The sequence below is a fragment of the Salvelinus namaycush genome, unplaced genomic scaffold (genome assembly GCF_016432855.1).
Source record: "Salvelinus namaycush isolate Seneca unplaced genomic scaffold, SaNama_1.0 Scaffold282, whole genome shotgun sequence".
NCBI classification, from domain to species: domain Eukaryota; kingdom Metazoa; phylum Chordata; class Actinopteri; order Salmoniformes; family Salmonidae; genus Salvelinus; species Salvelinus namaycush.
The window spans coordinates 207,040-224,369 of NW_024059697.1; positions in this window are offsets into that span (position 1 = coordinate 207,040).

The window sequence follows — 17,330 nt, forward strand, 5'->3', positions numbered from 1 at the left end:
ACGATGTTGCCTGGTTACCAGTCTGTTTAGATATCGTAACAGTCCTTGGCAATCTGTGTCAAATGCTAAACATCTTCATAACACAGAGTACCCTACGTGGAATATTATCCAGTCTGGTACCCAGGCTAAGGACAATAGGATGTATTTTTTATGAATACTTTATCATAACAATTATAGGTTACATTTTTTTTTTTAAGTACATGTCGTGTATTCTATGTATGGCCTGATATGGTTCTCAATCAGAGGCAGGTGTTAGTCATTGTCTCTGATTGGGAACCATATTTAGGTAGCTTGTTTTGTGTTGGGGTTTTGTGGGTGGTTGTCTTCTGTCTTTGTGTTTCTCTGCACCAGCTAGGACTGTTTCGGTTTTGCCACGTTTGTTATTTTGTAGTTTGTATAGTGTTCACGTTTTATCGTCTTTTTATTAAACATGTTGAACACGAACTACGCTGCGTCTTGGTCCGATCCCTGCTACACCTCCTCTTCAGATGAAGAGGAGGAAGGCTGCCGTTACAGGTGATGACAGTAATACTGGAGGAGGTGCTGGGTAAACCCCAGGATGTAGAACACAGTTATCTAGCTGCTGTGGTGATGTCAGTAATACCCAGGATGTAGAACACAGTTATCTAGCTGCTGTGGTGATGACAGTAATACCCAGGATGTAGAACACAGTTATCTAGCTGCTGTGGTGATGACAGTAATACCCAGGATGTAGAACACAGTTATCTAGCTGCTGTGGTGATGACAGTAATACCCAGGATGTAGAACACAGTTATCTAGTGTAACGGCATTCCTCCTCCTCTTCATACGAAGAGGAGGAGTAGTGATTTGACCAAAGTGCAGCGGGTTGTGAATACATAATGATTTATTAAATCAAACGATGAAACACGAAAACAAACACTTGGAAGGATTTTACAAAATAACAAAACGGAGTAGACAGACCTGGACATGGAACTTACATAAATACACGCAGAACTCACGAACAGGAACAGACTACATAAACCGAGACAGTCCCGTGTGGCGCGACAAACACTGACACGGACGACAATCACCCACAAACAAACAGTGAGAACAACCTACCTTAATATGACTCTCAATCAGAGGAAACGTCAAACACCTGCCTCTAATTGAGAGCCATACCAGGCAACCCAAAACCAACATAGAAACAGAAAACATAGACTGCCCACCCAAAACTCACGCCCTGACCAATAAACACATACCAAACAACAGAAAACAGGTCAGGAACGTGACAGAACCCCCCCCTCAAGGTGCGAACTCCGGGCGCACCCCTACAACTCAAGGGGAGGGTCTGGGTGGGCATCTGTCCGCGGTGGCGGCTCCGGCGGTGGACGAGGACACCACTCCACCACTGTCTTTGTCCCCCTCCTTAGCGTCCTTTGAGTGGCGACCCTCGCCCCCGACCATGGTCCAGGAACCTTCACTAAGGCCCCTCCTACATAGAGGAGACAGCTCAGGACAGAGAGGTAGCTCAGGACAGAGAGGTAGCTCAGGACAGAGAGGTAGCTCCGGACAGAGAGGTAGCTCCGGACAGAGGGACAACTCTGTACTAATGGCAGCTCCGGACTGGGTGGCAGCTCCGGACTGGGTGGCAGCTCCGGACTGGGTGGCAGCTCCGGACTGGGTGGCAGCTCCGGACTGAGTGGCAGCTCCGGACTGAGTGGCAGCTCCGGACTGAGTGGCAGCTCATGACTGTAGGGCAGCTCATGACTGTAGGGCAGCTCATGACTGGAGGGCAGCTCATGACTGGAGGGCAGCTCATGACTGGAGGGCAGCTCATGACTGGAGGGCAGCTCATGACTGTAGGGCAGCTCCCGCAGCTCCTGACTGGCTGGCGGTTCTGGCAGCTCCTGACTGGCTGGCGGCTCTGGCAGCTCCTGACTGGCTGGCGGCTCTGGCAGCTCCTGACTGGCTGGCGGCTCTGGCAGCTCCTGACTGGCTGGCGGCTCTGGCAGCTCCTGACTGGCTGGCGGCTCTGGCAGCTCCTGACTGACGGACGGCTCTAGCGGCTCCTGACTGACGGACGGCTCTAATGGCTCGGGACAGACGGGCGGCTCTAATGGCTCGTGGCAGACGGATGGCTCAGAAGGCGCTGGGCAGACGGATGGCTCAGAAGGCGCTGGGCAGACGGATGGCTCAGACGGCGCTGGACAGACGGATGGCTCAGACGGCGCTGGGCAGACGGATGGCTCAGACGGCGCTGGGCAGACAGATGGCTCAGACGGCGTTGGGCAGACAGCTGACTCTGACCTGCTGAGGCCCACAGTAGGCCTGGTGCGTGGTGCCGGAACTGGTGGTACCGGACTGGAGACACGTACCTCAAGGCTAGTGCGGGGAGCAGGAACAGGGCACACTGGACTCTCGATGCGCACTATAGGCCTGGTGCGTGGTACCGGAACTGGAGGTACCGGGCTGAGGGCACGCACCTCAGGGCGAGTGCCGGGAGAAGGAACAGTGCGTACAGGGCTCTGGAGACGCACAGGAGGCTTGATGCGTGGTGCCGAAACTGGAGGCACTGAGCTTGAGACACGCACCACAGGGAGAGTGCGTGGAGGAGGAACAGGGCTCTGGAGACGCACTGGAAGCCTGGTGCGTGGTGTAGGCACTGGTGGTACTGAGCTGGGGCGGGAAGGTGGCGCCGGATATACCGGACCGTGTAGGCGTACTGGCTCCCTTGAGCACTGAACCTGCCCAACCTTACCTGGTTGTATGCTCCCCGTCGCCTGACCAGTGCGGGGAGGTGGAATAACCCGCACCGGGCTATGTAGGCGAACCGGGGACACCATGCGTAAGGCTGGTGCCATGTAAGCCGGCCCAAGGAGACGTACTGGTGGCCAGATATGTAGAGCCGGCTTCATGGCACTTGGCTCAACGCTCAATCTAGCCCTACCAGTGCGGGGAGGTGGAATAACCCGCACCGGGCTATGAACACGTACAGGAGACACCATGCGCTCTACTGCGTAACACGGTGTCTGCCCGTACTCTCGCTCTCCACGGTAAGCCCGGGAAGTTGGCGCAGGTCTCCTACCTGACTTCGCCACACTACCCTTTAGCCCCCCCCCCAAGAAATTTTTGGGTTGTACTTGCGGGCTTCCAGCCTTGCTTCCGTGCTGCCTCCTCATATCGTCGCCTCTCCGCTTTAGATGCCTCCAGCTCCGCCTTGGGACGGCGACACTCCTCTGGCTCTGCCCAGGGTCCTTCTCCGTCCAGAATCTCTTCCCATGTCCAATCCTCCTTGACCCACTGCTGCTGTCGTTGCTGTCCGTTAACCCGCTGCTTGATCTGGGTTTGGTGGGTGATTCTGTAACGGCATTCCTCCTCCTCTTCATACGAAGAGGAGGAGTAGTGATTTGACCAAAGTGCAGCGGGTTGTGAATACATAATGATTTATTAAATCAAACGATGAAACACGAAAACAAACACTTGGAAGGATTTTACAAAATAACAAAACGGAGTAGACAGACCTGGACATGGAACTTACATAAATACACGCAGAACTCACGAACAGGAACAGACTACATAAACCGAGACAGTCCCGTGTGGCGCGACAAACACTGACACGGACGACAATCACCCACAAACAAACAGTGAGAACAACCTACCTTAATATGACTCTCAATCAGAGGAAACGTCAAACACCTGCCTCTAATTGAGAGCCATACCAGGCAACCCAAAACCAACATAGAAACAGAAAACATAGACTGCCCACCCAAAACTCACGCCCTGACCAATAAACACATACCAAACAACAGAAAACAGGTCAGGAACGTGACATCTAGCTGCTGTGGTGATGACAGTAATACCCAGGATGTAGAACACAGTTATCTAGCTGCTGTGGTGATGACAGTAATACCCAGGATGTTGAACACAGTTATCTAGCTGCTGTGGTGATGACAGTAATACCCAGGATGTAGAACACAGTTATCTAGCTGCTGTGGTGATGACAGTAATACTGGAGGAGGTGCTGGGTAAACCCCAGGATGTAGAACACAGTTATCTAGCTGCTGTGGTGATGACAGTAATACTGGAGGAGGTGCTGGGTAAACCCCAGGATGTTGAACACAGTTATCTAGCTGCTGTGGTGATGACAGTAATACTGGAGGAGGTGCTGGGTAAACCCCAGGATGTAGAACACAGTTATCTAGCTGCTGTGGTGATGACAGTAATACTGGAGGAGGTGCTGGGTAAACCCCAGGATGTAGAACACAGTTATCTAACTGCTGTGGTGATGACAGTAATACTGGAGGAGGTGCTGGGTAAACCCCAGGATGTAGAACACAGTTATCTAGCTGCTGTGGTGATGACAGTAATACCCAGGATGTAGAACACAGTTATCTAACTGCTGTGGTGATGACAGTAATACCCAGGATGTAGAACACAGTTATCTAACTGCTGTGGTGATGACAGTAATACCCAGGATGTAGAACACAGTTATCTAACTGCTGTGGTGATGACAGTAATACCCAGGATGTAGAACACAGTTATCTAGCTGCTGTGGTGATGACAGTAATACCCAGGATGTAGAACACAGTTATCTAGCTGCTGTGGTGATGACAGTAATACCCAGGATGTAGAACACAGTTATCTAGCTGCTGTGGTGATGACAGTAATACTGGAGGAGGTGCTGGGTAAACCCCAGGATGTAGAACACAGTTATCTAGCTGCTGTGGTGATGACAGTAATACTGGAGGAGGTGCTGGGTAAACCCCAGGATGTAGAACACAGTTATCTAACTGCTGTGGTGATGACAGTAATACTGGAGGAGGTGCTGGGTAAACCCCAGGATGTAGAACACAGTTATCTAGCTGCTGTGGTGATGACAGTAATACCCAGGATGTAGAACACAGTTATCTAGCTGCTGTGGTGATGTCAGTAATACCCAGGATGTAGAACACAGTTATCTAGCTGCTGTGGTGATGACAGTAATACCCAGGATGTAGAACACAGTTATCTAGCTGCTGTGGTGATGACAGTAATACCCAGGATGTAGAACACAGTTATGTAACTGCTGTGGTGATGACAGTAATACCCAGGATGTAGAACACAGTTATCTAGCTGCTGTGGTGATGACAGTAATACCCAGGATGTAGAACACAGTTATCTAGCTGCTGTGGTGATGACAGTAATACCCAGGATGTAGAACACAGTTATCTAGCTGCTGTGGTGATGACAGTAATACCCAGGATGTAGAACACAGTTATCTAGCTGCTGTGGTGATGACAGTAATACCCAGGATGTAGAACACAGTTATCTAGCTGCTGTGGTGATGACAGTAATACCCAGGATGTAGAACACAGTTATCTAGCTGCTGTGGTGATGACAGTAATACCCAGGATGTTGAACACAGTTATCTAGCTGCTGTGGTGATGACAGTAATACCCAGGATGTAGAACACAGTTATCTAGCTGCTGTGGTGATGACAGTAATACCCAGGATGTAGAACACAGTTATCTAGCTGCTGTGGTGATGACAGTAATACTGGAGGAGGTGCTGGGTAAACCCCAGGATGTAGAACACAGTTATCTATCTGCTGTGGTGATGACAGTAATACCCAGGATGTAGAACACAGTTATCTAGTGTAACGGCATTCCTCCTCCTCTTCATACGAAGAGGAGGAGTAGTGATTTGACCAAAGTGCAGCGGGTTGTGAATACATAATGATTTATTAAATCAAACGATGAAACACGAAAACAAACACTTGGAAGGATTTTACAAAATAACAAAACGGAGTAGACAGACCTGGACATGGAACTTACATAAATACACGCAGAACTCACGAACAGGAACAGACTACATAAACCGAGACAGTCCCGTGTGGCGCGACAAACACTGACACGGACGACAATCACCCACAAACAAACAGTGAGAACAACCTACCTTAATATGACTCTCAATCAGAGGAAACGTCAAACACCTGCCTCTAATTGAGAGCCATACCAGGCAACCCAAAACCAACATAGAAACAGAAAACATAGACTGCCCACCCAAAACTCACGCCCTGACCAATAAACACATACCAAACAACAGAAAACAGGTCAGGAACGTGACATCTAGCTGCTGTGGTGATGACAGTAATACTGGAGGAGGTGCTGGGTAAACCCCAGGATGTAGAACACAGTTATCTAACTGCTGTGGTGATGACAGTAATACTGGAGGAGGTGCTGGGTAAACCCCAGGATGTAGAACACAGTTATCTAACTGCTGTGGTGATGACAGTAATACCCAGGATGTAGAACACAGTTATCTAGCTGCTGTGGTGATGACAGTAATACCCAGGATGTAGAACACAGTTATCTAGCTGCTGTGGTGATGACAGTAATACCCAGGATGTAGAACACAGTTATCTAGCTGCTGTGGTGATGACAGTAATACCCAGGATGTTGAACACAGTTATCTAGCTGCTGTGGTGATGACAGTAATACTGGAGGAGGTGCTGGGTAAACCCCAGGATGTTGAACACAGTTATCTAGCTGCTGTGGTGATGACAGTAATACCCAGGATGTAGAACACAGTTATCTAACTGCTGTGGTGATGACAGTAATACCCAGGATGTAGAACACAGTTATCTAACTGCTGTGGTGATGACAGTAATACCCAGGATGTAGAACACAGTTATCTAGCTGCTGTGGTGATGACAGTAATACCCAGGATGTAGAACACAGTTATCTAGCTGCTGTGGTGATGACAGTAATACCCAGGATGTAGAACACAGTTATCTAGCTGCTGTGGTGATGACAGTAATACCCAGGATGTTGAACACAGTTATCTAGCTGCTGTGGTGATGACAGTAATACTGGAGGAGGTGCTGGGTAAACCCCAGGATGTTGAACACAGTTATCTAGCTGCTGTGGTGATGACAGTAATACCCAGGATGTAGAACACAGTTATCTAACTGCTGTGGTGATGACAGTAATACCCAGGATGTAGAACACAGTTATCTAACTGCTGTGGTGATGACAGTAATACCCAGGATGTAGAACACAGTTATCTAGCTGCTGTGGTGATGACAGTAATACTGGAGGAGGTGCTGGGTAAACCCCAGGATGTAGAACACAGTTATCTAGCTGCTGTGGTGATGACAGTAATACTGGAGGAGGTGCTGGGTAAACCCCAGGATGTTGAACACAGTTATCTAGCTGCTGTGGTGATGACAGTAATACTGGAGGAGGTGCTGGGTAAACCCCAGGATGTAGAACACAGTTATCTAGCTGCTGTGGTGATGACAGTAATACCCAGGATGTAGAACACAGTTATCTAACTGCTGTGGTGATGACAGTAATACCCAGGATGTAGAACACAGTTATCTAACTGCTGTGGTGATGACAGTAATACCCAGGATGTAGAACACAGTTATCTAACTGCTGTGGTGATGACAGTAATACCCAGGATGTAGAACACAGTTATCTAGCTGCTGTGGTGATGACAGTAATACTGGAGGAGGTGCTGGGTAAACCCCAGGATGTAGAACACAGTTATCTAGCTGCTGTGGTGATGACAGTAATACTGGAGGAGGTGCTGGGTAAACCCCAGGATGTAGAACACAGTTATCTAACTGCTGTGGTGATGTCAGTAATACCCAGGATGTAGAACACAGTTATCTAGCTGCTGTGGTGATGACAGTAATACCCAGGATGTAGAACACAGTTATCTAGCTGCTGTGGTGATGACAGTAATACCCAGGATGTAGAACACAGTTATGTAACTGCTGTGGTGATGACAGTAATACCCAGGATGTAGAACACAGTTATCTAGCTGCTGTGGTGATGACAGTAATACCCAGGATGTAGAACACAGTTATCTAGCTGCTGTGGTGATGACAGTAATACCCAGGATGTAGAACACAGTTATCTAGCTGCTGTGGTGATGACAGTAATACCCAGGATGTAGAACACAGTTATCTAGCTGCTGTGGTGATGACAGTAATACTGGAGGAGGTGCTGGGTAAACCCCAGGATGTAGAACACAGTTATCTATCTGCTGTGGTGATGACAGTAATACCCAGGATGTAGAACACAGTTATCTAGTGTAACGGCATTCCTCCTCCTCTTCATACGAAGAGGAGGAGTAGTGATTTGACCAAAGTGCAGCGGGTTGTGAATACATAATGATTTATTAAATCAAACGATGAAACACGAAAACAAACACTTGGAAGGATTTTACAAAATAACAAAACGGAGTAGACAGACCTGGACATGGAACTTACATAAATACACGCAGAACTCACGAACAGGAACAGACTACATAAACCGAGACAGTCCCGTGTGGCGCGACAAACACTGACACGGACGACAATCACCCACAAACAAACAGTGAGAACAACCTACCTTAATATGACTCTCAATCAGAGGAAACGTCAAACACCTGCCTCTAATTGAGAGCCATACCAGGCAACCCAAAACCAACATAGAAACAGAAAACATAGACTGCCCACCCAAAACTCACGCCCTGACCAATAAACACATACCAAACAACAGAAAACAGGTCAGGAACGTGACATCTAGCTGCTGTGGTGATGACAGTAATACTGGAGGAGGTGCTGGGTAAACCCCAGGATGTAGAACACAGTTATCTAACTGCTGTGGTGATGACAGTAATACTGGAGGAGGTGCTGGGTAAACCCCAGGATGTAGAACACAGTTATCTAACTGCTGTGGTGATGACAGTAATACCCAGGATGTAGAACACAGTTATCTAACTGCTGTGGTGATGACAGTAATACTGGAGGAGGTGCTGGGTAAACCCCAGGATGTAGAACACAGTTATCTAGCTGCTGTGGTGATGACAGTAATACTGGAGGAGGTGCTGGGTAAACCCCAGGATGTTGAACACAGTTATCTAGCTGCTGTGGTGATGACAGTAATACTGGAGGAGGTGCTGGGTAAACCCCAGGATGTAGAACACAGTTATCTAGCTGCTGTGGTGATGACAGTAATACTGGAGGAGGTGCTGGGTAAACCCCAGGATGTTGAACACAGTTATCTAGCTGCTGTGGTGATGACAGTAATACTGGAGGAGGTGCTGGGTAAACCCCAGGATGTAGAACACAGTTATCTAGCTGCTGTGGTGATGACAGTAATACCCAGGATGTAGAACACAGTTATCTAACTGCTGTGGTGATGACAGTAATACCCAGGATGTAGAACACAGTTATCTAACTGCTGTGGTGATGACAGTAATACCCAGGATGTAGAACACAGTTATCTAACTGCTGTGGTGATGACAGTAATACCCAGGATGTAGAACACAGTTATCTAGCTGCTGTGGTGATGACAGTAATACTGGAGGAGGTGCTGGGTAAACCCCAGGATGTAGAACACAGTTATCTAGCTGCTGTGGTGATGACAGTAATACTGGAGGAGGTGCTGGGTAAACCCCAGGATGTAGAACACAGTTATCTAACTGCTGTGGTGATGTCAGTAATACCCAGGATGTAGAACACAGTTATCTAGCTGCTGTGGTGATGACAGTAATACCCAGGATGTAGAACACAGTTATCTAGCTGCTGTGGTGATGACAGTAATACCCAGGATGTAGAACACAGTTATGTAACTGCTGTGGTGATGACAGTAATACCCAGGATGTAGAACACAGTTATCTAGCTGCTGTGGTGATGACAGTAATACCCAGGATGTAGAACACAGTTATCTAGCTGCTGTGGTGATGACAGTAATACCCAGGATGTAGAACACAGTTATCTAGCTGCTGTGGTGATGACAGTAATACCCAGGATGTAGAACACAGTTATCTAGCTGCTGTGGTGATGACAGTAATACTGGAGGAGGTGCTGGGTAAACCCCAGGATGTAGAACACAGTTATCTATCTGCTGTGGTGATGACAGTAATACCCAGGATGTAGAACACAGTTATCTAGTGTAACGGCATTCCTCCTCCTCTTCATACGAAGAGGAGGAGTAGTGATTTGACCAAAGTGCAGCGGGTTGTGAATACATAATGATTTATTAAATCAAACGATGAAACACGAAAACAAACACTTGGAAGGATTTTACAAAATAACAAAACGGAGTAGACAGACCTGGACATGGAACTTACATAAATACACGCAGAACTCACGAACAGGAACAGACTACATAAACCGAGACAGTCCCGTGTGGCGCGACAAACACTGACACGGACGACAATCACCCACAAACAAACAGTGAGAACAACCTACCTTAATATGACTCTCAATCAGAGGAAACGTCAAACACCTGCCTCTAATTGAGAGCCATACCAGGCAACCCAAAACCAACATAGAAACAGAAAACATAGACTGCCCACCCAAAACTCACGCCCTGACCAATAAACACATACCAAACAACAGAAAACAGGTCAGGAACGTGACATCTAGCTGCTGTGGTGATGACAGTAATACTGGAGGAGGTGCTGGGTAAACCCCAGGATGTAGAACACAGTTATCTAACTGCTGTGGTGATGACAGTAATACTGGAGGAGGTGCTGGGTAAACCCCAGGATGTAGAACACAGTTATCTAACTGCTGTGGTGATGACAGTAATACCCAGGATGTAGAACACAGTTATCTAACTGCTGTGGTGATGACAGTAATACTGGAGGAGGTGCTGGGTAAACCCCAGGATGTAGAACACAGTTATCTAGCTGCTGTGGTGATGACAGTAATACCCAGGATGTAGAACACAGTTATCTAGCTGCTGTGGTGATGACAGTAATACCCAGGATGTTGAACACAGTTATCTAGCTGCTGTGGTGATGACAGTAATACCCAGGATGTTGAACACAGTTATCTAGCTGCTGTGGTGATGACAGTAATACTGGAGGAGGTGCTGGGTAAACCCCAGGATGTTGAACACAGTTATCTAGCTGCTGTGGTGATGACAGTAATACCCAGGATGTAGAACACAGTTATCTATCTGCTGTGGCGATGACAGTAATACTGGAGGAGGTGCTGGGTAAACCCCAGGATGTAGAACACAGTTATCTAGCTGCTGTGGTGATGACAGTAATACTGGAGGAGGTGCTGGGTAAACCCCAGGATGTAGAACACAGTTATCTATCTGCTGTGGTGATGACAGTAATACTGGAGGAGGTGCTGGGTAAACCCCAGGATGTAGAACACAGTTATCTAGCTGCTGTGGTGATGACAGTAATACCCAGGATGTAGAACACAGTTATCTAACTGCTGTGGTGATGACAGTAATACCCAGGATGTAGAACACAGTTATCTAACTGCTGTGGTGATGACAGTAATACCCAGGATGTAGAACACAGTTATCTAGCTGCTGTGGTGATGACAGTAATACCCAGGATGTAGAACACAGTTATCTAGCTGCTGTGGTGATGACAGTAATACCCAGGATGTAGAACACAGTTATCTAGCTGCTGTGGTGATGACAGTAATACCCAGGATGTAGAACAGTTATCTAGCTGCTGTGGTGATGACAGTAATACTGGAGGAGGTGCTGGGTAAACCCCAGGATGTAGAACACAGTTATCTAGCTGCTGTGGTGATGACAGTAATACCCAGGATGTAGAACACAGTTATCTAACTGCTGTGGTGATGACAGTAATACCCAGGATGTAGAACACAGTTATCTAACTGCTGTGGTGATGATAGTAATACCCAGGATGTAGAACACAGTTATCTAGCTGCTGTGGTGATGACAGTAATACCCAGGATGTTGAACACAGTTATCTAACTGCTGTGGTGATGACAGTAATACCCAGGATGTAGAACACAGTTATCTAACTGCTGTGGTGATGATAGTAATACCCAGGATGTAGAACACAGTTATCTAGCTGCTGTGGTGATGACAGTAATACCCAGGATGTAGAACACAGTTATCTAACTGCTGTGGTGATGACAGTAATACTGGAGGAGGTGCTGGGTAAACCCCAGGATGTAGAACACAGTTATCTAGCTGCTGTGGTGATGACAGTAATACTGGAGGAGGTGCTGGGTAAACCCCAGGATGTAGAACACAGTTATCTAACTGCTGTGGTGATGACAGTAATACTGGAGGGGGTGCTGGGTAAACCCCAGGATGTAGAACACAGTTATCTAGCTGCTGTGGTGATGACAGTAATACCCAGGATGTAGAACACAGTTATCTAGCTGCTGTGGTGATGACAGTAATACCCAGGATGTAGAACACAGTTATCTAACTGCTGTGGTGATGATAGTAATACTGGAGGAGGTGCTGGGTAAACCCCAGGATGTTGAACACAGTTATCTAGCTGCTGTGGTGATGACAGTAATACCCAGGATGTAGAACACAGTTATCTAGCTGCTGTGGTGATGTCAGTAATACCCAGGATGTAGAACACAGTTATCTAGCTGCTGTGGTGATGACAGTAATACCCAGGATGTAGAACACAGTTATCTAACTGCTGTGGTGATGACAGTAATACCCAGGATGTAGAACACAGTTATCTAGCTGCTGTGGTGATGACAGTAATACTGGAGGAGGTGCTGGGTAAACCCCAGGATGTAGAACACAGTTATCTAGCTGCTGTGGGGATGACAGTAATACTGGAGGAGGTGCTGGGTAAACCCCAGGATGTAGAACACAGTTATCTAACTGCTGTGGTGATGACAGTAATACCCAGGATGTAGAACACAGTTATCTAGCTGCTGTGGTGATGACAGTAATACTGGAGGAGGTGCTGGGTAAACCCCAGGATGTAGAACACAGTTATCTAACTGCTGTGGTGATGACAGTAATACCCAGGATGTAGAACACAGTTATCTAGCTGCTGTGGTGATGACAGTAATACCCAGGATGTAGAACACAGTTATCTAACTGCTGTGGTGATGACAGTAATACTGGGGGAGGTGCTGGGTAAACCCCAGGATGTAGAACACAGTTATCTAGCTGCTGTGGTGATGACAGTAATACCCAGGATGTAGAACACAGTTATCTAGCTGCTGTGGTGATGACAGTAATACTGGAGGAGGTGCTGGGTAAACCCCAGGATGTAGAACACAGTTATCTATCTGCTGTGGTGATGACAGTAATACTGGAGGAGGTGCTGGGTAAACCCCAGGATGTAGAACACAGTTATCTAGCTGCTGTGGTGATGACAGTAATACTGGAGGAGGTGCTGGGTAAACCCCAGGATGTAGAACACAGTTATCTAGCTGCTGTGGTGATGACAGTAATACTGGAGGAGGTGCTGGGTAAACCCCAGGATGTAGAACACAGTTATCTAACTGCTGTGGTGATGTCAGTAATACCCAGGATGTAGAACACAGTTATCTAGCTGCTGTGGTGATGACAGTAATACCCAGGATGTAGAACACAGTTATCTAGCTGCTGTGGTGATGACAGTAATACCCAGGATGTAGAACACAGTTATCTAACTGCTGTGGTGATGACAGTAATACTGGGGGAGGTGCTGGGTAAACCCCAGGATGTAGAACACAGTTATCTAGCTGCTGTGGTGATGACAGTAATACTGGAGGAGGTGCTGGGTAAACCCCAGGATGTAGAACACAGTTATCTAACTGCTGTGGTGATGACAGTAATACCCAGGATGTAGAACACAGTTATCTAGCTGCTGTGGTGATGACAGTAATACTGGAGGAGGTGCTGGGTAAACCCCAGGATGTAGAACACAGTTATCTAACTGCTGTGGTGATGACAGTAATACCCAGGATGTAGAACACAGTTATCTAGCTGCTGTGGTGATGACAGTAATACCCAGGATGTAGAACACAGTTATCTAGCTGCTGTGGTGATGACAGTAATACTGGAGGAGGTGCTGGGTAAACCCCAGGATGTAGAACACAGTTATCTAACTGCTGTGGTGATGACAGTAATACCCAGGATGTAGAACACAGTTATCTAGCTGCTGTGGTGATGACAGTAATACTGGAGGAGGTGCTGGGTAAACCCCAGGATGTAGAACACAGTTATCTAGCTGCTGTGGTGATGACAGTAATACTGGAGGAGGTGCTGGGTAAACCCCAGGATGTAGAACACAGTTATCTAACTGCTGTGGTGATGTCAGTAATACCCAGGATGTAGAACACAGTTATCTAGCTGCTGTGGTGATGACAGTAATACCCAGGATGTAGAACACAGTTATCTAGCTGCTGTGGTGATGACAGTAATACCCAGGATGTAGAACACAGTTATCTAACTGCTGTGGTGATGACAGTAATACTGGGGGAGGTGCTGGGTAAACCCCAGGATGTAGAACACAGTTATCTAGCTGCTGTGGTGATGACAGTAATACCCAGGATGTAGAACACAGTTATCTAACTGCTGTGGTGATGACAGTAATACTGGAGGAGGTGCTGGGTAAACCCCAGGATGTAGAACACAGTTATCTAGCTGCTGTGGTGATGACAGTAATACTGGAGGAGGTGCTGGGTAAACCCCAGGATGTAGAACACAGTTATCTAGCTGCTGTGGGGATGACAGTAATACTGGAGGAGGTGCTGGGTAAACCCCAGGATGTAGAACACAGTTATCTAACTGCTGTGGTGATGACAGTAATACCCAGGATGTAGAACACAGTTATCTAACTGCTGTGGTGATGATAGTAATACCCAGGATGTAGAACACAGTTATCTAGCTGCTGTGGTGATGACAGTAATACCCAGGATGTAGAACACAGTTATCTAGCTGCTGTGGTGATGACAGTAATACCCAGGATGTAGAACACAGTTATCTAGCTGCTGTGGTGATGACAGTAATACCCAGGATGTAGAACACAGTTATCTAACTGCTGTGGTGATGACAGTAATACCCAGGATGTAGAACACAGTTATCTAACTGCTGTGGTGATGACAGTAATACCCAGGATGTAGAACACAGTTATCTAACTGCTGTGGTGATGACAGTAATACCCAGGATGTAGAACACAGTTATCTAGCTGCTGTGGGGATGACAGTAATACCCAGGATGTAGAACACAGTTATCTAGCTGCTGTGGTGATGACAGTAATACCCAGGATGTAGAACACAGTTATCTAGCTGCTGTGGTGATGACAGTAATACCCAGGATGTAGAACACAGTTATCTAACTGCTGTGGTGATGACAGTAATACCCAGGATGTAGAACACAGTTATCTAGCTGCTGTGGTGATGACAGTAATACCCAGGATGTAGAACACAGTTATCTAGCTGCTGTGGGGATGACAGTAATACTGGAGGAGGTGCTGGGTAAACCCCAGGATGTAGAACACAGTTATCTAGCTGCTGTGGTGATGACAGTAATACCCAGGATGTAGAACACAGTTATCTAGCTGCTGTGGTGATGACAGTAATACTGGAGGAGGTGCTGGGTAAACCCCAGGATGTAGAACACAGTTATCTAACTGCTGTGGTGATGACAGTAATACCCAGGATGTAGAACACAGTTATCTAGCTGCTGTGGTGATGACAGTAATACCCAGGATGTAGAACACAGTTATCTAACTGCTGTGGTGATGACAGTAATACCCAGGATGTAGAACACAGTTATCTAACTGCTGTGGTGATGACAGTAATACCCAGGATGTAGAACACAGTTATCTAACTGCTGTGGTGATGACAGTAATACCCAGGATGTAGAACACAGTTATCTAGCTGCTGTGGTGATGACAGTAAACCCCAGATTGGGTAAACCCCAGGATGTAGAGTTAGTATTTTGTCAGGTCTTATCTATTCAGAATCGCCAATGTCCCCCTTTTCTGAGAACATGGAGACATGTTGAACATCACAAAGCAGCCAGTCTATGAAGAAACAAGACATTTGCTGTTTTGACTATCAGGGATTCAACAGTCTTAGTCAATGGTTTCATAAAATAGTTTTTATTTAAATCAGGTACTTTTTTCCATACAGTATATGAACAGTTCACACACACGTGTTGTCAGTGACAACCCTGATTAGAAGCACCTGCTGCTCATCTGTAGTTGTTTATAAATGCTGTTTTGAATTAAAGTAAATTGTACCTACACCGTGAAGAAGGCCGTAAACCCGAAACATCTGTGTACGCTGTTCCTGACGCAGTAAAAACATTTAAAACGTTGAAGTATGAAGTAAGCGAAACCCATTACACCTCTCTGTTTCTTTCTACATGACCAAAAATGGTCACATTTTGACTTCAAAGACACTGTTAATCATGAACAATGCCTAAGTAATAATGAACAATTAACTAAGTAACATGAACAGATAGAACATTGTAGTATAAACAACTACAAAAGAAAGTCATTTCACATGGAAAGAAAATCACATTTATCACAGCACTTATTGGGTTAAAAGTATATTATTTGGGCAAAATATTACTACGTTATGTTGACTTGACATTCCATGTGAAATGTGTATCTAATGATTGTTATTAAAATACCCAGCATGCCTCCATGTGGGTTCAATCCCTTTTGTAGGTAAATGAACCCAAAGCGACATTCACAAGAAGTGAATGGCCATACCTCTCCTCACTCTCTCTACAGTTATCTAACATACTGTACATGACACTGCTCAGTGAACCACAAGATATCCTGTCCTTTTATCAATGTGGTCTAAATACACTTATAAAGGCTATTTGAAGATATTCTTAGTTAGATCAGGTAAAATTACCTGTTAGCCTTCATTTATTATTACTTTTGAATGTGGTAAATCACCCCCCCCCCCCCAGTTAGTCTCGTATGCATTTTGAACATTCATATGGGACTGTGTACAGCCTTACCTATAGAGTGTGCACCCATACAAATGGGGTTATCACAGTGGTCTCCTGTAATAAGAGCTATGATGCTAATATATTGGTGTAAACTCTACATAGTCGTGTTCTGTGGGTGTCACTGAGTAGGCCGAGATCACATGTCATGTGTGCACACTCCAGCCTAGTGGTTAGAGACAGGTAGCCTAGTGGTTAGAGACAGGTAGCCTAGTGGTTAGAGACAGGTAGCCTAGTGGTTAGAGACAGGTAGCCTAGTGGTTAGAGCAGGTAGCCTAGTGGTTAGAGCAGGTAGCCTAGTGGTTAGAGACAGGTAGCCTAGTGGTTAGAGACAGGTAGCCTAGTGGTTAGAGACAGGTAGCCTAGTGGTTAGAGGAGGTAGCCTAGTGGTTAGAGCAGGTATCCTAGTGGTTAGAGACAGGTAGCCTAGTGGTTAGAGACAGGTAGCCTAGTGGTTAGAGACAGGTAGCCTAGTGGTTAGAGACAGGTAGCCTAGTGGTTAGAGCAGGTAGCCTCGTGGTTAGAGGCAGGTAGCCTAGTGGTTAGAGGCAGGTAGCCTAGTGGTTAGAGGCAGGTAGCCTAGTGGTTAGAGGCAGGTAGCCTAGTGGTTAGAGACAGGTAGCCTAGTGGTTAGAGACAGGTAGCCTAGTGATTAGAGACAGGTAGCCTAGTGGT